Below are 23,185 nucleotides of genomic sequence, written 5' to 3'. Positions count from 1 at the left end.
ATTAACTCCAAGGTAGCTCAATTGTGTAAAGCAGACAAGGTTTTTTAAGATAATCGAGTAGTAATAATTCCTCCGTAAATAATCTAGCTCTACTGTTGGGTCATCTCTGGTTCTCATTGAAAACCATAGATATCACAAACCTCAAAACAACCTATCACACACTTTTGTTGCTGTTAGCAAAAGACGACAGCTGTTACTGTGCGTTCACACCGCCACCGGCGAGAGCGTCAAAGTGCCCGGAAGTCATTCATTTTTAATAGCGATTTCAAAATCGCCGGCGGCGGTGTGAACGTACAGTTAGCCTAGCTTATACTCATAACACAAACAGCTGACTCGCCGAACCAGCTGGTGATGTTGATTGACGAAACTACAGGGTAACTTAAAGACACGATTAATTACATGATCATACACCCATTGTATTCAAACAAATGTTGAAATTACCTTTGATGGAGTGATGGAATGATCACTGCACAGACGTGTATACTGTGCTTATCTCATCTGCGGTTAGTGCAACCAATCGCACAACAACTATCTGGTGATGCAAATGCTTTATTTTTTTTGTAGTGTTGTTCCAGCTGCAACGTCGTCACGTCACTAGAATCGTCAGGTGTCACTGGTAAGTGATGCAAATGCTTTGTGCGTAAAAAAAAAAAAAAACTAATTGCATTGCACCCATGCACTCTCACCCTGCTTCTGGGTCAACAGCACGCGTGCATTGTGGCGCTCTTGTGATCGTGCGTCAGCGATCTATATTTTGTGAGAAAATATGTTTTTTGTTTTGTTTTTCACAAAAAACATTTGTGCCACTTCCTAAATTTGAGGTTAAACCACTGGAGTCACATGGATTACATTTATGTCTGTATACCTTTCTGAACCTTGAAAGTCGTAGTTGCGTAAGCTGTCAATGGAGGGACAGAAATCTCTCAGATTTCCTCAAAAAGATTTTGTTCTGAAGAGGAATTGAAGTCTTGTGGGGTGTGGAAAAACATGAGCGTGAGTAATTAATGACAATTAAAATTTTTGGGTGAACTAACCCTTGAAGGAAAATTGTGTTCTCTTACTGAAAAATGGCATAAACACGGTAATATTTCACTCTACTATTGACTACAAGTCTAAAGCAATGTTTAATGATAAAAGCAGCAGCCCTGTCTTCGTATTCCATTTGTTTTTGTTTCCTTCCTTCTTTCTGTATTGTATTGTATTTGTATTGTATTTGAATCTTGACTTTTAGTTTATTATTCATGTTTTGTGAAGAATTTTGTGAGCTATTTGGTGCAACACCAATATTGTGCAAGTACCTGCTCATGTTTTCTTTTTTAATTCTGTCCCTTGTTTGTTTAATGTCTCAATACATATTCCACAATACAAGCACTTTTAATGGTGCTTTGCACATTGTTTAATTTGTCATATTTCTATTGAATGCATTTAAGAATGTTTACATGAAAATGTTTACGAAAATAAACCATGTTCAATTTGTATATATCTTTCTTGAATTATTTGCTACCAAAAGATATGCTATAAAAATTCTATAAAAATAGAAATTTCTGTATAAGGATTATCCGTGAATAGTACAGAAAATGTACTGTTGATATACAGAATTTTCCGTTTTAGAGTTCAACTGTCCGTAATTTAACAGAAAATGTTCATTATCTGTTTTTTGGAACAATTTGACATTAGAAATCAGGACAGCCTAAAAACACACTTGTTTTTCATGGCCTATAATTAAGGTTGGTTGGTTTTACTATTTTCCATTGAGTCTGATACTGTTTTGCCACTCCTGGTTCTTTCCATTATATTTTAAACAAAAGAAAAACTCCAAGGCACTCTCCTGGAATATTAAAAAATGCCTTTATTTTATGGCATAGTCAAAAGAGACTTTTAAAATGACTCCAACGCGTTTCAGCACACTGGCCTTCGTCAGGGAATCAAACAGCTGTAAAGGGTTACAAGTGTCTTTATAGTGGAAAAACCCCAATAATCAACTCCTCCCACTAGAAACAAAACTACCAAAAAACTACAAACATGGATGTCTGATACAACATGTCACCTTAATAGCATTTAGAAAAAAAAAAAAAAAAAAAAAAGAAAAAAAACATTGGTGAAAGTAAATAATGTCAAATCTACAAAAGGCTTTACAGAAAAACCGTTAAATCTAGCTCATCATTTAAACCCGGATATTTAGTGGCCTGTAATTTAAAAATCCAGAAAGCCTCCCTTTGATTGAGTTGGCGCTGTCTATCACCTTTTCTTATCGACATGGGGATATGATCAATTCCATAGGCTTGTAAAGTTGATGGGTTACTATTATGCTGCAGAAAATGCTTGGCCATAGGATAGTTGAGATTACTCATACGAATAGCATATTTGTGTTCTGCCAATCTATCCTGAAAGCGTCTTTTTGTTCTACCAATGTAAAAGACTTTACATTCTGTGCATTCCAACTTGTAAATAACAAATGTGGTTTTGCAGTTTATAAAATGATTGATAGTGTACTCTTTCTGAGAGATACAGTCTTTAAAAGTTTTGGTCTGGACAACATTAGTACAGTGATTACAGTGATGACATTTATAGGACCCCTTTGGTTTAGTTTTCAACCAAGTTCGTTGGTCATTTGGTTGAAGATGACTATGGACTAATTTGTCTTGTAAAGTTGGACATCTCCTGAAACTGATTAAAGGTGGTTCCTTGAAAGTCTCCCTTAGTGTTGTATCACTCTGAATGATACTCCAATTGTTCTTAACTATCTGTTTGATTCTTTCTGCCTCTGTGCTATATGCTGTCGCAAAAACCACTCTGTCATTTTTCAGTGTGGGACCACTTCTTTTTTGTAATAGAGTTGGTCTGTCCCGACTACTAGATTTTGTATAAGCTGTCTGAATGATAGCGTTTTTGTATCCCCTTGCCTGGAAACGTGCTGCCATGTCCTCTGATCTAATTTTAAAATCATTTTCCTGGTCACAAATCCGTCACACTCGTTGGAACTGCCCTAATGGAATATTCTCTTTTAGCCTCTTAGGGTGGAAACTTTTTGCATGGAGGATTGTATTTCTGTCTGTTGGTTTTCTATATAAAGACGTATGTAAGGTACCTTGATTGTCTTTATAAATACAAAGATCTAAGAAATTTATGCTTTCCTTACTGTAGCAAAGATCCAGTTTAATATTTGAATTCGTATTGTTCAGAAATCTGTGAAAAGCTTGTAGTTCAATTTCAGATCCCGACCAAACTAGACAGATGTCATCAATATATCTTCCCCACCAAACAATGTGGCTTAAGAAATGGTTCCTATCATTACTGAACACAAAATCTTCTTCCCATTTACCTAGATAAAGGCCAGCATATGAGGGGCTATAACAAGCCCCCATAGCACAACCTTTAATCTGTTTGAACAGTTTATCTTGAAATAAGAAAATATTATTGGTTAAAGACCATCGCGTCAAGACAAGTAGAAAATCATTAGGAGGCATTTCAGACTCCGGTCGAGCATTCATAAAAAATCTTAGTGCTGACAAACCCTGTTCATGATCTATGGTTGTATATAGTGACTCAACATCCATAGTGGCTAGAATTATATCTCTATCAATATTTTTCAGTTCCTCAATCTTATTCAAAACATCTGTAGTATCCTGTAAATATGCAGGTAGTGAGGACAAAAGAGGTTTGATAAAATAATCCACATATTTAGATATTGGCTCAATAAGACTCTCATTGCCTGATATAACAGGTCTACCTGGAGGATTCTCCACAGATTTATGTATCTTAGGAAGCATATAGAATGACGCCATACGTGGATTATCATTAAATAGAAACTCACTTTCATTGTTTGTAATCCAACCCTTTTCCTTGGCCTCCCTAAGTATCTCTTTTAAATCTTCTTTAAGAGACTCAGTTGGATTATGTGTTAGAGGTTGGTAAAATTCAATATTACAGAGCTGACGATGAGCTTCTTTGATATACATATCTTTGCTCCAAACCACAATAGCGCCACCCTTATCTGCTTTTTTAATGACAATAGCATCATCTTTTAACAGTGTTTCTAAAGCAGTCTTTTCTTTGTGAGACAGGTTACTGTGAGCTGGTGTTCCTTTATTTTTATTTTTAAACAAATTCTCAATATCAAAATTCACCTTCTTCTCAAATGTATTTAAAGCTGCATTTTGAAACAATGGACAAAAAGTAGATCTGGGTTTGAAAAAAGTTTTAGACGCAAGAGAATCAGTCTGACCTGTGTCCGAGGAACTTGCCAAGGAGGTAGGACTTCTATTATACCATGCCTTCAGATGTAGATTTCTGTAGAATCTGAACAAGTCAATTTTAGTCTTAAATTCATTCGCTGAGCAGGTAGGGGCAAAGGATAATCCTTTGGAGAGGACTTTGATGCTGTCTTCTAGTAAGGGTTTCCCCGAGATGTTGATCACAGCACTTGTCTCGTTCGACTCCTTGTGTATCTGGGCTCTTGATTTCTTTCGGCCCCTTCGTGTCTTCCGCTTTCTATTCTTTGTCTTGATCCATGTCCCCTTTCCTTCCCTCTTTTGGTGTGGTAGGGTGATCTTCCTTGTTGTCCTAAAAAATCCCGCTCATCTTGTATGGCATTCCGTTCAGCAAAATCCTCCTCTTCACTACTTGTAAAACTGAAAGAAACAGACTTAGGTCTTCTTGAAGATGAATGATTTCCCTTGGTTGTTCTAGATTTATCCACATTCCAGTAATATACTTTGCCTTCTTTGTAGTCAGCTTCATCTCTTTGGAACTTTCTAATCTTGGTTTGCTTCAAACTTTGTGTGAATGTTTTAAGGTCAGTACTCAGTTTCTCTTCATATCTTGTTTTACTTGCTTGGTCTGGGAGTTCATCGATTGTTTTTCTCGATTGTTTTCAATATATTCTTTCCATTATATATTTGAGTCTGATATTGCCTTGCCACCTCTGATTTAAAAAATGTTGAGTTTGATGCTGTTTTACCACTCCTATTTTTCCATTTTATATCGGAGTCTGACACTGCCATCTCTGTTTTACTATTTTATATGTGAGTCTGATACTGTTTTGCTACTCCTGTTTTAAGGTTGCTCTTAGCTTTGTTGCTTATTTGTGTTGTGTTGTTATGCAGGCATTATTTTCTCTTAATTTGGCTGTTCTGTAAAGCATTTTGGTCAGCCAGTGGCTGTTGTAAAATGTGCTATATAAATAAAATTAACATGAACATGAAAATACTTGCATGTAACTACAGCTGTAATTAACTTCTGTAATTGCATTTATAATTAGGCTACACTGTTAACCCGTCCCTTACACCTCAACCCACCCTTAAACCGACCCATACCACCAAACCTGTCCCTAACCTTACCCGTATCCCAGCTCAGTGTTTTACAAGACAATATGAACACAATAAGTACATTGTACTTTTTTTATTTTTTTATTTTTGATAATAGTAGATAGTAGTTAAAGACGTCTAATATAAAGTGAGACCATAAACTGCAACACAAGAGATAAACTTATTTTAAGTAATGAATCACAAGAAAATCATACTGATGTGTGTTGGTGATTAAACCACATGCTCTCATTACCTGTTACAACAATCTTGTGTTTTGAAACAATGAATTTAACAACGAACTGTAATAAGAGAATGAGATCAGATTTTGTTAGGATGTTGAACTGTTATAAGTGTAATCAAATGTAGTTTTGTACATAACAGCACCTAAAGCAAATAACGAAAAAGCCCTCAACTTTTATAGACTGCTAAATTGCTTAAGCAACAGCCAATCACAGGGCTATTCCCATTTCCCTCCCCTACTAGTGTGCAGACACACAGATATGCATCGACATCGGCATCTGGTTTGTTACAGGCTGTCGTTGAAGCGAGATTACGTTTCTGATATGAGTGAAAGATTTAATAGTATAATAGAAAGAATGTGAAACACCCAGCAGCTTCCTGAACAGAGGTCTTCAGAGAATCTTGTAGAAAGGTATTTATTTAGAATATTCTGGAAAATATCTGCAAAGGACCCAATGCACAGCGTGGTTCATATGTGTGAAGTGTCTGTTCTTAACGTGTTCGTTTCTGATTATTTAAACACAGATACTTGTTTCGAAACGACATCAGATGCTATTTACTATAACGATACTGAACTACTGTTGGCATGTTTCTCTTCCACTGACATTGAGTAGGCCTAACTGAAGTGATTAATGTTTAAGTAATGCTAATAAGAAAAAAGTCCATGATATTGTCTCAGTATTTGCACATAACTGCATAAAGTGTGTCTGGAGATGACTTCTGGAATCTGCCTTAGGCATAAACGAGGCCTTGCTTCAGCCTTGGAATCGCTTGCATAGGACCCCTCCCCAGGGTTCATACAAGGTGCTTAAAGTGCTTTTGAATTAAAGGGATACTTCACCTCTGGAAAAGATGAATGTGTATTTAAAAGGGGTCATTTATGTAGTAGAAATGTGAAATTATTTTTGAATTTGGAGCTTTCTAGACTGAGAAAAGCCTGAAAATGTATTTTCGGCTCATGTTGATGAAAGACAACAACTCCCAGAATGCACTTGCTTCGCTGCCCTACGAGGCCACGCCTACCAGTAACAGTTAAACAACTAGGCTAGGCTACTAGTTGACTCGAAACTTAAAGACGCCGTTTTATCGTTAGTCTCCGTGATGAGTCTGCCCGGGATTTTGAGATCGCCCAAAATGTCCGGGATTCGGCTTTTGCGTTCTACAGTCTTCATTCATCATGTTTACTGTGGCGAGCAGGACGAGACTGAGGGCCGCGGGAGAACGGCGCGAGGCCGGTGGCGTGATTACTGATGAGCAACACCTGTGAGACGCACCGGTCTCGTAGGCTATCTCTAACGGAGGAGCGGGAATCTTCTTAGCAATGTTAAAACGCACATCAACCGATCACTTGTTTAGCATTCATGTAAACACTACATTCAGATTCACCAGTCGGAGTAAATTCAGTTAGATTGAAACAAAAGGTGTGCATGTAAACAATGAATGGCGACTGCAGAAAGCAAAAGCCGAATCCCGGACATTTTGGACGATCTCGACGGCCGGACATGTCCGAGAAAAAGAGGATGTATGGTAACCTCTACTACTCAGCTTTCTCCACAGAACAAGAGCCTGTTAGCTTAGCTTCCAATAAAAGATGGCTGACACTGTGTGTACATTCTGTGAGTGAGATCCCCCTATGGGCGGGTTGAGGACATGCGGGACAGCCCCTCCTACTGGCTGTAGTCTCTCGCCTCTGGACAAAAAAAACCCTCCGATGATGCAAAATTATGATTTTTGAGTCATCGGAGGATTTTTTCCAGACAAAAAAATACATAAATCTCTGGTCTCAGGGGGATATGAGGGAGGGAAGCACGGTAATTCGAAAATACTACAGGTTTTCTACTGATACAAAGCTTAATGCTAAATCCTGAAGTATCCCTTTAAAGTACTTAAATTGGATTTTTTGAAATTGAAGTCCTGGAAAACCCTTGAAAACAGACATATTTACGAAGAGGTACTTGAAAAGTGCTTTACTTATTTAAATACAATATATATGATTTTGTTGTTGTTGTTGTTGAAAAAACACAAATGCAATCTTTCAAGCTAAGTTAACACTGCTGCCCGTCTGATAAACCCCATCAGACCGTTTGAAATACGCCAACATTATAATATAAAATATTATTATTATTGAGCAATAATAGCCATTATAAACTTTGTATTTAATATATATTATTAAATATGTTGTAAGTTGTATTTTGGATACCATATATCTGTAATTTATTTTCCTTAAAAAAATCCTAAAGATATTGTTTGATAAGTGCGATCTCTTATTGTAGTCCTTGAAATCCAAAAAAGTAGTGCTTGAAAAGTCCTTGAAAGTCCTTTTTACAGTATCTGTACGAACCCTGCCTCCCGTCCCCCCATTACAGCACCATTTGACAAAGTACATCTAGAACAGGGCTGGGCAAACAACGGTTTTAAATATATGTATTTAAATATTGTATTTGTAATACAATATCACTATTTTGATGCAATACAAGCAAAATCCTGTAGTTTGCGCGAACCTGCTTTTATCCTTTATGTTCAGTGTTTTCATTGGTGATTAGATGTAGCCTAGAAGTGATTTGATAATTGTTAATGACTCACTATAAAAATGAGGATCGTTTCTCACTATTCCAAAAGTTTGTTTCCAGAACAGTATTATAGACTATAGATTATTACATTTGTATTTATATCCAGTGATATGCACAGTGGTAGAGATAAATAAAAAAAAAACAGTTTTTTTAACTCTTATGGCCCACCAAAATATTTTTAAATTGGAAGATGGGGAATGTCACATTCATTTTTCTTTAGTAGAGTGTGCTATTTGTTTTCCTTATATGAAAGAAATGTATTTAAATGCAATGCCAACACCACACTTAAGATAATAAAGCCATTGCTAGTCATTAATTGGACTAAAATGTGTGTGTGTGTGTGTGTGTGTGTGTGTGTGTGTGTGTGTGTGTGTGTGTGTGTGTGTGTGTGTGTGTGTGTGTGTAATGTGTTTGTAAACATTTTAAAGAACACTGCATTTGAATCCATTTTCCGTGACCAATCTAACTAATCTAAAGTGTGGACTATTTACTCCTAATAAACAGTTAACAGTACCTTTAGTACGAGCTAATTAAACAATAATAATTGTGTTAATTGTGAGACAATGAATGAAGAATTCACTATTTGTAAACAGCCTAATATATTAACAGTGTAGAGACTACAATACATTAACTATGAATGAACTATAAACTAATAGTTTAATGATTTGTAAGTACCATATCACTGTATACTCACTATAAAGTATTACCCAGTCTTCTAAAGCTTTTAACACTAGAAATGCCTGGAGGTAATCTCTCCAATAGAAGACCACTCGCTTTTCATTCGCTCGTCTATTGCTTCCAGTCTCCGCCCATCTGATCTCAGACAGCCCATCCATGATGTCTGCTGATCGGTTCCTGTAGAGTAGCGGAGGACAGCATGAAGAGCTTCTGGATGTTGCTGGATCTTCTGGAGGACTCCAAGTGTTTTCAGTCCATCTCTAAACCTAAATATAGAGAAGATAATCCAACACTGCATTATTAAACAGTGTTCCTGTCACGTTTATCTTCAGTTAGTGTCACCTTCATAGACTTTTAGTTTGGCCTTGTTGGGGAAGCAGACGCACTCTGTCAGTCTAAATCTAGACGCATCAGGGTTTTCTGTTTTAGCTGAGGATGGTGTTGTTTAAGTGGTGCCAAATTAAATAACTAATCTGAAATTATTCAATCAAAAACTTACTTAAGCTTTTCTTCTAAAGCAAAATGAATGTCCTATTATGACTGTGAAGCTGCTTTGAAGCGATCTGTGTTGTGAAAAGCGCTCTATAAATGAAGGTGGCTTGACTTGTCAGTCACATGTTTCCTTTGTTTGATTTTCCCTCCACTTGTCAGTCACCATAGACACTGATCCTCCACCACAGATGCTCATCATTTACTTACTTTTGTCTGTGTATTTAGTTTCACTGTTTTCAGTCTATTAAGCGTAAGCGTTAGTTCTGGCAGGCCAGGTAGTCAAGACGCTGCTAACGCTATTGGCCAACAACACGGTCTCATCAGCTGAGATGCATCTTTATGGGCTGAAGTTCAACATGGTGGTATATTTTAAGCTGTGTATATAAAAAAAAAAAAAAAAAAAAAACACTGCTTGTTCTAAGGCTATCTAGTGGCTATTTATAAAATAATAAAAATAATAAATGCTTGCTTTAAAAGCTGTTTGTTGCTATTGGTAACATAGTGGTTTTACTTTCAAGGTTATTTAGCCCAGTCGTTATTTGGAACATGGCTGTGTTTTAGGCTTATACCGGGTGTCATTGTCACATGCTGTGCTAAGCTTATCAGGCATCAGTAATATGCTGTCATTTCAGCAATATTGCTATCAGTACTGTATGGTGGCTGCTAGTGCAATGTTATCGAATATATATGCTTGTTACTTCGGCTTCTAGTATTTTGCGTATGCTGTCCTCAGCAACATGCTGTAGTAATCAAGTGTTTATGCTATCTGTAGTAATCAAGTGTTTATGCTATCTGGTTGCATTGGAAAAAATGCCTGTTCTTATTCTATCTGATTATTGCAACATGCTATGTTAAAGTTATCACATGCTTGTGGCTAAAGCTATCTAGATATCGGTAACATACTTGTGCTTAATACACAGTACATTCACCGCAGAGGTCTGGTATTCAACACTAACAACATCGTAGCTTGATGGTCCTGTGAAGGAGTCATGGGAGTCGTCATCATCACCGCCACAGCCGATGGAATCTGTAGGACAGGAGCAGAAATCATGTTCATGAATGAGGAAGCACACTGTATGTCATTGCTTAGCTGCGCACTGCATCTGACTCAGAGCTAGAGGGTGTACGCTTCTCCAACCGGACTACACTAGTTTTAATACTAGTCCTATGGTTATACAAACATGCTAGTTGTATCAGTTTTCTTGCCGCTAGTCGGAGCTGTTGCTGTAGGGTGTATGCTTCCCCTGCCAAACTACACTAGTTTAGCAATAAGTTCTGTGATTTATACAACATGCTTGTTGTATCAGATTTTGCTGCCGCTAGGGGTGTAGATTCCCCCAATAGATCCCATACAATTGTTAAATTGTCTGCAGCAACACGCTTGTTGCCATGTGTCCTTGCTTGCTCCAGCTTGGTGTGAAGCTTCCCCCATTAGATTGGATCTATAGTGCTCAACATATGACGCTAACATCAGGATGTAACCATTCTATCAGCCTCAGTCGTGGTGGGGGGAGTGTGTAAAAATATAATAACAAATGTGTGTATATATATTTTCTCTCTTTTCTACAGAAGTAAACTACAACTAAGTATAACACGGTTATGACGTCATTGACAGGTGACAGTGTACGCAGTGCACGTCAACAAATAACTTGTCTAGTGATTGGAGTTTATTAAATCTACATATTTGTGACTAAATATATCCAAGCATCAGCATCACGCTTGTTATATTAAACCATCCAGCTGTATTAATGACATGTGTTGCTAATTCTGTGTGAACCAGAGTTTCCACCAGGATCACTTCAGTATTGTGTACTTCAGTACTTATTTCCAATGAAAAAATTCATAATTGAAAAATGAATTCTCCATCTCTCATCTCTAGCTCACAGGCGTCACTCAAAGAAACTGGAGCTGGACTGCGGATATACAATAAGCAAGCAGCTGATTCATTTTGATATCTCAATTTTCACTTCTTCATTTCAGGTGGTATGTCATTCATTGCAATATGCATGTTTACTGCTAAACTAAAAGATAGTTCAGCTCTCTTAGTCCTAATTCATGTGAGCATCCCCTAATGCTGCTGCTGTCCCCTGACTCTCTGCTAGTGCTCATGAATGGTCAGGAGACTCATCTGATTAGAACCATATTACTACATTTACATGTAGTCGTTTAGCAGACGCTTTTGTCCAAAGCGATTTTGGATATTGCTAACTAATTCGTAATTTATTCATAAGAATCCTAAGTATTTTAATTGTCTAAATTCCATCCTCTTGTTTATTCACAGGAGGATTGCCAGGTGTGGTTTGTTTGGGGGGGATAGTTTGCTCTCCCAGTCCTAAACTGCCCATACAAAAATGTAATATATGGCCATATATGTACTTATATTTTAAATAGCATGACATATATCTATACATATATTTGACTTATATGAGAACACAATATATGCCTGCAACATATATCTATACATATATTTGACTTATCTGAGAACACAATATATGACTGCAACATATATCTATACATATATTTGACTTATCTGAGAACACAATATATGCCTGCAACATATATCTACATATATTTGACTTATCTGAGAACACAATATATGCCTGCAACATATATCTATACATATATTTGACTTATCTGAGAACACAATATATGACTGCAACATATATCTATACATATATTTGACTTATCTGAGAACACAATATATGCCTGCAACATATATGAACATTTATGTGTCCAAACATGTGAAGAAAATATTTGAGTTCATCCATATATGATACCATATATCTGCATATATTACAGTATAGTATTGGTTTCTCGCATATATGGACAACATTAATTATAAATATGTGACATACATATTTGTTTTCAACATATTTAATAAATGTATGTAAACATACACTGTAACCCTTTACTGTAAATTTATAACGAATTTCTTACAGAATTGTACTGTATTTCCATAATACAGTATTAAGATGTATTATTTCTTTTACAGAACAGCTGTAAATATACAGCACATTTCTGTTTTCGTCCTGATAAATTCGTTACCATCATACTGACTGAAAAGTCATTGCATTGTGGGATTGATTTCTTTCGCGCTCAATTCAGTTCAAATGTGACGCGTCATGCGAGCAGCAGCAGACAGTAACGTTAGGCAGCTACAACAGGCAAACTCGTTTTGTCAGCGGGATTCAACTGAACAAATAATCATTCCTGTTATCAAGATAAACAATGTCTGCGAATCTGTGAGCAATTTTAAAGCTTTTTTGAGGTTCGGTTCGTGTTTCAAACATTAGTTGCCTGTGACGCAGCAGAAAATGGACGACGTTAACGGTAGCAGCTACCTGAAGACGGATGGAAGAATTTGTCATTGAATAATCTAACCTGCGCGTGACGATAAGTGGGATTTAGAGTTTGAGAAGATGGAGAATTGTTCAACTGAGTGATACGGTAAGCCAATATATACGTTTTTTTTTTTTTTTTTTTTTTTTTTTTTTCGTTTCTACATTGTTTTCACGTATTTGGTTTGATTTTGCGAACGCGGTTTAATGCCGCGGCCGCGCAAGCAATTCACTGACTCTGTTCACCTGTTTACCAAGTAACGTTAACTTCGATATTTCATATAATAGGCAACCTTTACCATGCTATTTGCATGACGTGCATTTGATATATATTTTTTTCGTTTTAGGCTTTGTAATCTGATGGCCATTGTTAATGTAAGTGCTTTTAAGTAGTGTTACAGTTATAGTCTAGGCTATGTGGTAAAAAAAAAAAAAATGCTGTCAAATTCTGTCAGTTCTGTGATCGTGCTTTTGAATCGTTGTCAGAATTTTGCTAGCACATGAAAATCCATGTTCCTAATGCTGTTTTCAAATGTAATAGGCCTATTCCTGATTGCCATCCCATGGTCCTACAACTACTCCCTAATTCAAAGAAGTTAGACGGTGTTATCCTTCAAGCAGATAAGTAGAGATTATTCAGCAAATCTCATTAATTTGTAATATGTTTTATGTTTTGGTTCTGTTGCTCAAGGTTGTGCTGTCCTTTTTAAAAATTGTTTCAGGAATTTGCATCGCTGATGTCCAGCAATCTACATTTGCCAGAAAGTCCACGACTTATTTCCTGGTATGTAAACATTAAAGGGGTAGATGAAACCTAAAATGAAAAGCCATCATTTACTCACCCCACTGCAAAATATGTTTTTCTTAATTAGTGTTTTTATTTTGTTTCCAGTCCAGATATCTACAATTCTTACATGAAGAAGCATTTAATAGACACGTAAAAATTGTCTTGTTTTCTTAAAGAATAAGTCAAAATTAAGTGAGTTTATGCTTAAAACAAACAAAATTATATGCCAGTGCATTTTAGCATTCTAACCAATTTGAATTTTTAGTTGAAAAATGTAATTCATAGAACTATGAATAGACAACTACATCGAACCACAGTGGAACCCACAGTAGTTATTTTAATTATTAATATTATTTATTTATTCTTTTTTTTTTATTATTCCATTACAGGTCAATCTCTAAGCAACCAGTCCTGGATATTAAGTTTGGAAGGTCAAGGTGTGTGTGAAGGATCACAGCCTCTTCATCACTGGCGTGGCAGCGCTGTTTGCCTCCTCCTATAACTTCAGCTTGCAGTACCAGGAAGAGGCAGCACCTTGAGTTTGTTCAGAGGTTAGTCATTGGCATATTTGCCATTCATATATATATATATATATATATATATATATATATATATATATATATATATATATATACATATATTAGACTGAATTGTGTCACTAACCTTGACTTGACAGTATTTATTATGTTGACTACTGGTATGAACAATATGGCCCTGGTTTCCATACAGGGCTTAGCTTAAGCCAGGTCTAGGCCTTAATAAAATTAGGGTATTTAAGCAGATTTTATAATAATGTATCATAAAAAAAAAAACATTACTGGTGTGCATCTTGAGATAAAACAGTGGCAGTCATATATTTTAAGATATGTCAGTGCAAGTTGTTTTCAGTTGAAGGATTAGTGAAAATTCTGTCATTAATTACTCACCCTCATGTCGTTCCAAACCTGTAAGACCTTCGTTCATCTTCAGAACACAAATTAAGATATTTTTGATGAAATCTGAGAGGTTTCTGAACCACCCATAGACAGCAACGTCTTTGCAACTTTTAAGGCCCAGAAAGCTAGTAAAAACATTGTTTAAATAATCCATGTAACTAGTGCAACCTTAAAGGAGAACTCCGGTCAATTTTAACATTGAGCTAATTTTTTTGTAAATTTGGAGTGCTGTCAGTACAGAGAACAACGACAAAAATCGGTGTTGCCTACACCGTGTTATCCTCTTTTTAAAATTTGCACCCTGTTGACTTCAAGTTTTAAACCTGCTTTTAGCCTCTTAACATCCTTGATGTGTCATACAAGTGCCCAGCCATGTGAGTGATTCCTTCAGAGTGAACACGGGTGAATCTGACTGCAGTAGATGTGAAAGATATCTTGTTGAAACATCTACAAATGTCCGTATATAGGTGAAAAGGCCCCTTGAAATCAATTTAAGGTGGCAAATATTACCCCTTAATAAAAAATGTTAATTTCTGTCACTGCTGTAAACTGACCACTGCATAGAATATGAAAAATATGAATATCTTTGTCAGTCAGCTGTCAACAGGCCTAAACAAGCCATGGCACCAAGCACAGAAACACAATCAGTAAAATGTTATCTAATTATTATCAAGAAAACTTTGAAAATATCGATCGAGGCATATTTTGTCAATATTGCACACCCCTAATGCATGGTATTAATTTTGATTTCTTCGGGTCTTAAAAGGCCTTAAATTTGACTTTAAAAAATGTGCAGAAACCCTGCATCATAATATTTAGGTTGAACCACTGTAGCTATATATTTACCAATGTTTTTACCACTTTTCTGGGCTTTGACAGTTGCAATGATATTGATATCAATGGAAGGACAAAACTATCAGATTTCATCAAAAATATCTTCATTTGTGTCCTGAAGATGAACAAAAGTCTTGAGGGTGAGTAATAATGACAGAATTTAATTTTTTGGGTGCAAACATGCATTTTAGTCTGGTAAATCATGTTGTCATATATGCAATAAACATTGCAAGGCTTGCAATTAAGTTAAATGATTTCTGTCACAAAGGTTTGGGCTGGATTCTGGCAATGTGTGCTCTATATAAACGGAGAGTCTAAAGACTGCCTTTCCACTGATACTCTGATGGCACCGGATGAGGGGATGATATTGTTAATGAGCTGGGTGATGAGTAGACAAAAGTTGTAGAATAAAACTTTAAATCTGGCAACCCCACTTCCAAAAATTTAGTTAGTTGACAGTGCGCATGTAAACAGACACATTGAGTTGATGTATTTTACCAGGGCAGAAAAAATATCAGTTATTGATCACAACATCCAACATTGGAATTTTTTTTTTTCACAACATCCAACATTGCATTTTTTTTTTTTCACAACATCCTACATTGCATTTTTTTTTTTTTTATGTTGTTCAGTTTTAGACAGCTTTTGTGCTGTCTCTCTTTGTCAAAATATATACACTCAGTTAATAATATTTAATTGTTGTTTTTTTCTGCCTTTTAGACGCTTTCTTGACATCAATCCTGAACGTGGATCAAAAACAAAGAAAGGACAAGTAACTTCAAAGAAAACTGGCCAAGTTGTGCAAAACAAGAACACCACTGTAAGCCTACAGGTGTCCTCACTTCTGCGAAACCTTGCAGACTTTGAATGGGATTTCGTTTGCACTTTTATGGACTTCAAAAAAGAAACAGCATTTCACTGTCGTTATAAAGCTTGGAAGAGCCAGGACATTTTTTAATAGAACTCTGATTGTATTCGTCTGAAAGAAGAATGTCAGATACACCTAGGATGACTTGAGGGTGAGTAAATCATGTGCTAATTTAAATTTTTGGGTGAACTATTCCTTTTATTAAATGCTAACTGTTACCTGTTTGTTGTTAAGTGTTAAAATTGCATTTTATGTTTAAAAAGTAATTCAGCCAACATGTTCACAGAAGGCAATTTAACTAAATAAATGTTTTAAAACCCAGAAAATGTTGTTTTCTTTTTCCTAGTGTGACTACTCTTATGAAACCTTAAAGTATAATATTTTAATTATGTAATAATAAAAGCAGTATTCCCTGTAAAAATACAATTTATTGCTGTCGACAAGTTTAATAATGTAAAATGTGGTATACTGTATTTGGTAATTACAGTGGAGTACTGTAAATGCTGTTTACTGTAGTAGTGTTGTAAAAATACAGTATGTGGATGGCAACCCAGCTGCCAGTATTTAACTGTAAATTTACAGTGAAAAGTTTTACAGTGTACATGCATGTGATACTGATGCATTTTTAAAGCTGTGGCATATGGTTATGGTACTTTGTGGATGTATTTGTCAAAAATGACAAAGAAATACTATATTTGGTATTACTATATTAAAATACTATATTTGGTATTCACACAATAGACAAAATCTCCAACTATAGGCATTTAATTTCAAGGCATTCAGATATAAGATTTGTATCCCTAATATATGTTAAAGTATGTACTATAGAAATAAGTAGCCTACATATATGCATGTATAAATATATGCGTCATATATGCATGTATAAATATATGCGTCATATATGCATGTATACATATGCGTCTTACATATATTTCACATTTATGTGCATATACGGGAAAATATATGGCACTTACATGAAAACGGCCATTTTTGATATATTTTGAAATATATGTTTCATAGCCTATATGTATATGTGTTTTACATATATGAATTTTGCATATATTCTCATATATGCAGCAGACATACATGGGCACTAACATTATATATGTAATTTACATATATTGACATATATTACATTTCTGTATGGGAATAAATCCGCTCATAACTCTGTTGAATAAAGAGGAGCTTTTAAAAGGAGGTTTTATCTAGTGCTGTTGCTAAGTTAAATATTACTGGCCAGCCGGTTATTATGAGAGTGAAAATATAAATAAAACTCTATATCTCAGGCTCCTCGTCGGGCAATGCCGTTTTTTTTCCTTATCTCCACACTGAGGTGTCGAGATCGTGGAATAAACCGGTTTCTATTTATGTGTTTAATCCCCAAACTTCTACTATAGTAATGTGATGGGTATTAACCCCCTGGGGTCGGCGGTATCGCCGGCGATACCAGCTCGCTTTTTTTTTTTATCAGTTCAAAAGAGATTCATTTTGCTCTGTTGACTTTGATATTACACACAAGTTTCATACATCAATCGATCCTGTTAAGTGTGTATTATTTTTGTGTATACTCACAATAAAAACAAAGTGTTGTGCTTTTTGCCAAATAAAGAAAAATAAACACGAAGCGAGTTCTGCCTCCTCTGTCAGTGAAGTCCATTCTGAAACGCGTCCGAAAATGAACAATTACTCAGCGAATACTCAGTCAAACAGGCATACAGACACACAGGCATGAAGCTTGAATTCTCTTCTTTTAAATTAAGTAATTTATATAAAAAACAAATATTCTCAGCTTGTGAAATCGTAATTGAAAAGAGAGCGATTCCAGTTGAGCTCATTAGAGCTCATTCAAATGTAATGTGACCACGCCCCAGAGAGCGTGCGCTATTCAAACGCAAATTAATGAGGCAATCCACGCAAACCTGTGAACGCCCCCATATCAGCTCGAGAAAACACAAGTTTATTCAGATCATTACTTGTTTACACCGTCTCGCAGCGCTGTGAGGAATAATAATAATGGAAAATGTACCTCAGAAGTGCGGGTATATCGAGGAGCGAGCTGAGGAATACAGTAGTAAGTTTTTTTTCCTTCTCAAGTGAATCGCGTTTCTGTTTGTGAATGAATGAACGGCAGAGATGCGCGCTGTTTACCATAGCTCGCAAAAAGACCGTTTAAATTTAAATCGCTTTCTGTGTGTGAATGAATGATGATGTTTTAGCAAACTGTATTGCTATACTGAGATGAGTAAAAATCGACTGAAATATGTTGAAATAAAATGTAGGCTATTTGTATAACCTGTTAACCGTTGCCAGTGCGCCCGCGCACTGAAGCGTTATTTATTTATTTAATTCAAAATTACTATCAGATTTAATGTTATACCTTGACAAACTATACATAATTAAAAAGATATAATACTCAAGTTTCAGTATTTGACCACTATTGTATTCTGAGAAACTCATAGTGACAGTTATGTCTTAATTTGTGTCAGGAGTTATGAAATGAAAAAATGAGTCGATACCTTTAATATGAATTATGCGTGTCAGCCGCTTTCATTCATAAAAAACTCCGTGCTGTCGTCATGACAGCGATACACAAAACAACGTGCCTCAGGGCTTTAGCTCAAAAATGTGCAGATTTGGAGAAATATTGATAGATTCTCATAGATTTACATCATATTTCTATAGACAGGAATAATATTTATTGAATTTATACCCAAATGCGTCGATGTAATCTTTATGAGCATTTGGTATTCTGATACTGTGTTTTTTAATTCATACCAATAGCCTGAGGGCGCTACATGCACAATAATAGTCCATATATGGAACATGAAGAAGAGCCATGATCATGTGACATTCCAGGACGTCACTGATACACACAAAGCTAACAAGAGATCGCGCTGTAACATGCAGATAAAGATGGTTTGAAGACAATAAAGATGATTGCACTGATATTTGAGTTACCTGTGTTTTTCAAGCCATGCCAGGTATTTTCATAATAATAGATTATATTTATAATGTAATGCTAATCTATATAGACTATCATTGTGCAGAACACTATCCGATAGTATATTTTCTGTCTGATTTTTTTTATCTGAAGCCAAATTAGATCACAGAAGATTATTTAAAATACTCAACGTGCGTTAAAAGGTAAGTTTAGAGCACAAACATGGTTTTAATCTCATAAATTGTCGTGTATTGATGGTGTGCTAAGCTAACATGCTAGCTAGCCCTAGGTGCACCTGCTACCTAGAAGTTATACTTTTATTATTTTTTGAATGCTACCTGAAATGTGTCTTTATTCAAGAAATGCATTTGATACAGTTTAAAATGTGAGGTAAACTTTGAGAAAAATTAGGGACTGAAACCCTATGAATAGCCTGTGAATAGCCAGTCGTTAGTTATAATGCAGACAAAAGAAATGCATATTTCGAGCCATAACCAGGCTGGAGAGGTGTGAATGTGTGCAGGAGAGACTGAGACTGAATGGGGATCGTTTGCACCACAAAACAATAGAGACAATAATACTGGATAGATGGTTAGAAGATGACAATAAACATCAGTAGCATTTTAGCGTCAAATCAAAATAAAGTCATTTGACATGGTCTTGAAAAACATTTAACTAAATACAGAGTTTTTGACTTATTATCTTCAGATTTTAAACATAGAATGTTTAGACATATGGCTTTAGCTGTAGTGCATTTCTAGATTGCTACAGTGCCAACTTCAATTTTATTTTCATGAGGATGTTTCATAAAAATTAATTTCTAATAACTTTACAAAACTTTGAAGCTATTTATAACAATTTTTGTCATTATGACAATAATTAATTCTACATTTACAATAAACTGCCAGGTGTCAGCTTTCAAATGAGATCATACTTGTGCTTTTAGTGCAAAGGGTTCATGAACTGTATCTGTTTCAGTTTGGGTATGTCATTTCTGGGGATTTTTCAAAAGTGGGGTTGCAGCTTAACAGGATAAGCAACGTATTAAACTGCAAATTAACATTTATATGCCCTAATATTTCATAAAAACAACGTTACAGTCAGGCGAAATATGAAGGACAACATTTTGTTGACTAGATTTGGGTACAGTTTTACTGTAGAATATACTGCCACATCAAATAAGCTTTTGTTTAGCAATTTCTGCTCATATGTTATATATACATATACATATATATACATATACATACATATATATATATATATATATATATATATATATATATATATATATATATATTGTTTTATGGTGCTTAATTTAACCCCTTGTTTGGGTCTTAAATATAGACACCTTCTACCTAATTTTATTTAGTCTCAGGTTAGGTAAAGTTAGTCAAATTCGATATAAACAACAAGTATATAAAGTTACATACTTACAGTTCAGTCGAAAGACTGCTCCGTGGTTTAGTTCAGCTCTATTTTTCTATAGCAGAGACTCAAAGCAGGCTGGTTCTTTTATACTGATTATAAGTATTTTATTATATCAAAATTAATCAGATTACAAATTAGATTATAAAGAAATAAAACAAAATCCAAAAATATAAAATAGGCAGTTTACAAACTTCAGCTCCAGGTGGCAGACTTAGACCATTGAACTGAGGAGAGGCTGACGGGGTTTGTACAGCGTCTCCCGTTGACATCTTACACTGTGTTTTTATACCCCATTTCACACCCACTTATCACATATTCAATCATCTAAGGACAATTTATCCAATCCAACATCTTGATCTATTGTTAACCCTTCCAACTCCTTCAAGAGCTTCTTATAAAAAGTCCTCCTCTCCTTTGTTCTCCTTCTCTTCGCCCGGATCCTTTGTCGTCTTCTACGCTTGGTCTATAAAAGAACAGGTAAAACTTTCCAATTCTACTTTCCTTTAGATATATGCTTTTTACTACTTAATGTTACTTCTATCTATTGATTAAATGCTTAAACATGAGTACTTTATTGTGTTTCTCGCATGCATTATTACAATAAAAGATTATTACAAAAACAAGTTGCAATGTCTTCTCTTATCACAACAGTTCAATAATAAAGACCTTTACAAAATCATCTCCATTGTCTTTCTTAATAAAACAATTTCACAATAAAGGCTTTTTACCAAACAAGTTGCATTGTCTTGTTCTTAATAAAACAGGTTCCAATAAAAAGACCTTTACAAAACCAGTTGTATTGTCTCTTCTTAATGAAACAGGTTCCAATAAAAAGACTTTTACAAAATCAGTTACAGTGTCTTTCCTTATACAACACTCTATTCTAACAGGTTATATAGTTTATTAGTAACATACATACTTTATATATGAGAATCACGGATTAATACAGAATAAATTGTATACATATATTTCACTTCTAAAACTACAATGGTGATTAATATATCAGTCCATGTATATAAGGCGTTCTAAAATAATAAATTGCATGTTTACTTAACAATATATATATATATATATATATATATATATATATATATATATATATATATATATATATAAATACTATTTTTGTCAAAAATAAAATCATCAACTAAGATGTTAGCTGTTCCAATGTTGGCTATATTCAAACTAATGAATACATATGATAAATTGTAGGCCTATAATCATTTTTTTTACAAAAAAAGAGTACACTTGAAATATTGTTGAAATTGTAATTATTGTTGTAATTGTAACATTTTTAATAAAATAGCAAAACATATTTACAAGATAGATGTAAACAAAATCTTAAATGGTCAATATAAGTCTTCTTCTAAATATATCTTTTGTCCTTGCATTGTGGCTCAGTCAGTGTCACACCTGAATGAATGGCTCATTATGCAGAGTGGGTGGGACATTGTATTCTCAGGTGTAAACTACTCCCCCTTCACGCCCCCCTCGCATATTGGCTTTCCAAGCAAAACCTGTTTTACACAATTTAAATCAATGTATTGGTTTATGTGAACGATAAAGCAAGACTATTTTCACGTAATTTTGAAGCCAGAACTCGAAGCGACAACATCCATTAGTCAAAAGTCTTATTGACACATATTTAGTATGAGTTTTGTGTTATTTCAGCAACTTTCATTTTTATTTTTTCCAATAACCACGCATAAACATTATTCTCTTAAAAATACAAACATCTACATTCATGTTGCTCACATATTATGGTAGCCCTGTTTGTGCTACATAGAGTGAATTTACACCTTTGCCATTATCATGTTTATAAATAACTGAAAAAAGCACAAATGTCCATGTATATAGGACATGGATGAATGCGAGGATGTCAGCACTGACGCTATTCGAGAATTGCGTCGTGCACAGATAAACTATACCGAGGAGGGACAGTTTCGAGAAATCGTTTCTCCTCTGGGTGGCGACTCTCTGAGGAAGGTCGCAGCGCTGCCAGCTCGGTTGTTTTCCTGCTGGTGGCCACGGAGTGATATATATATCATATATATTTTTCTGATGTAAAGAAAAATAAAGATAAATATGTCTATTCTTCTGGACGCTCTGCTTTAACCCTCTGGGGTCTGAGGTGTTTTCTGGGCCCTGGAGGTGTTCTGACATGCTCTGACATTTGTGCTTATTTCTGTTACTTGTGACATTTTCATGGCTAAAGTCTAATTACACTGTATTCAGCACAAACTCTGCTACAATAATATATCAGCAGCATGTGTGTAAAAGTTTGTAGTTTTGAGATAATGACATTTATGCGTGGTTTGTGAAAATACAAAAAAAAATTCTCACTGAAATAAGGCCATGAAACCCATACTGATTATTTCTTCATAAGACTTTTGAAATTTGTATCACGTAGCCTAGAATATTTCCTCTAAAACTATGTGAAAATCACCCTGACTGCTCATTCAGATAAGACAATATATTGATTTAAAATTTTTACGACGTGTTTTGTGCCACAAAGCTTTATGCGGGAGCTCATTAATATGTAAGCTTTTCACACCTGAGAAAGACAAAGACCCTCCTCTAACTGCCCTATTAGGAGCTATCAGGCCCCTATCATTCTGAGCAACCTTGCACAAAGAATGAGGAGATTTAAAAAAGAATGGCTTTTAGATTGTTTGATTTATTTACAACACAACATAATCCAAAGATACACAACAAATTACAAAAAAGCACTCATTGAAAACAATGATCCAAAGACAGAGACCTTTGTG

The 23,185-nt window shown here is 35.2% G+C and overlaps 1 long non-coding RNA gene across 2 annotated transcripts; it reads left to right on the top strand.

The window, feature by feature from the left end:
* Positions 1–12,302: 12,302 nt before the first annotated feature.
* LOC311292569 lies at positions 12,303–16,104 on the top strand. Of its 2 annotated transcripts, XR_014627739.1 has the most exons (5): positions 12,303–12,733; positions 12,972–12,999; positions 13,166–13,408; positions 13,801–13,962; positions 15,901–16,104. It is a non-coding gene; the product is annotated as an uncharacterized lncRNA (long non-coding RNA). The 2 variants fall into 2 exon arrangements; XR_014627738.1 differs by lacking the exon at positions 12,972–12,999.
* The last annotated feature ends 7,081 nt before the right edge of the window (positions 16,105–23,185 follow it).

The sequence above is a fragment of the Rutilus rutilus genome (genome assembly GCF_951802725.1).
Source record: "Rutilus rutilus genome assembly, chromosome: 6".
NCBI lineage: Eukaryota > Metazoa > Chordata > Actinopteri > Cypriniformes > Leuciscidae > Rutilus > Rutilus rutilus.
Note: the sequence above shows the minus strand (reverse complement) of the source record. Positions and strands in the feature narration are given on the sequence as shown.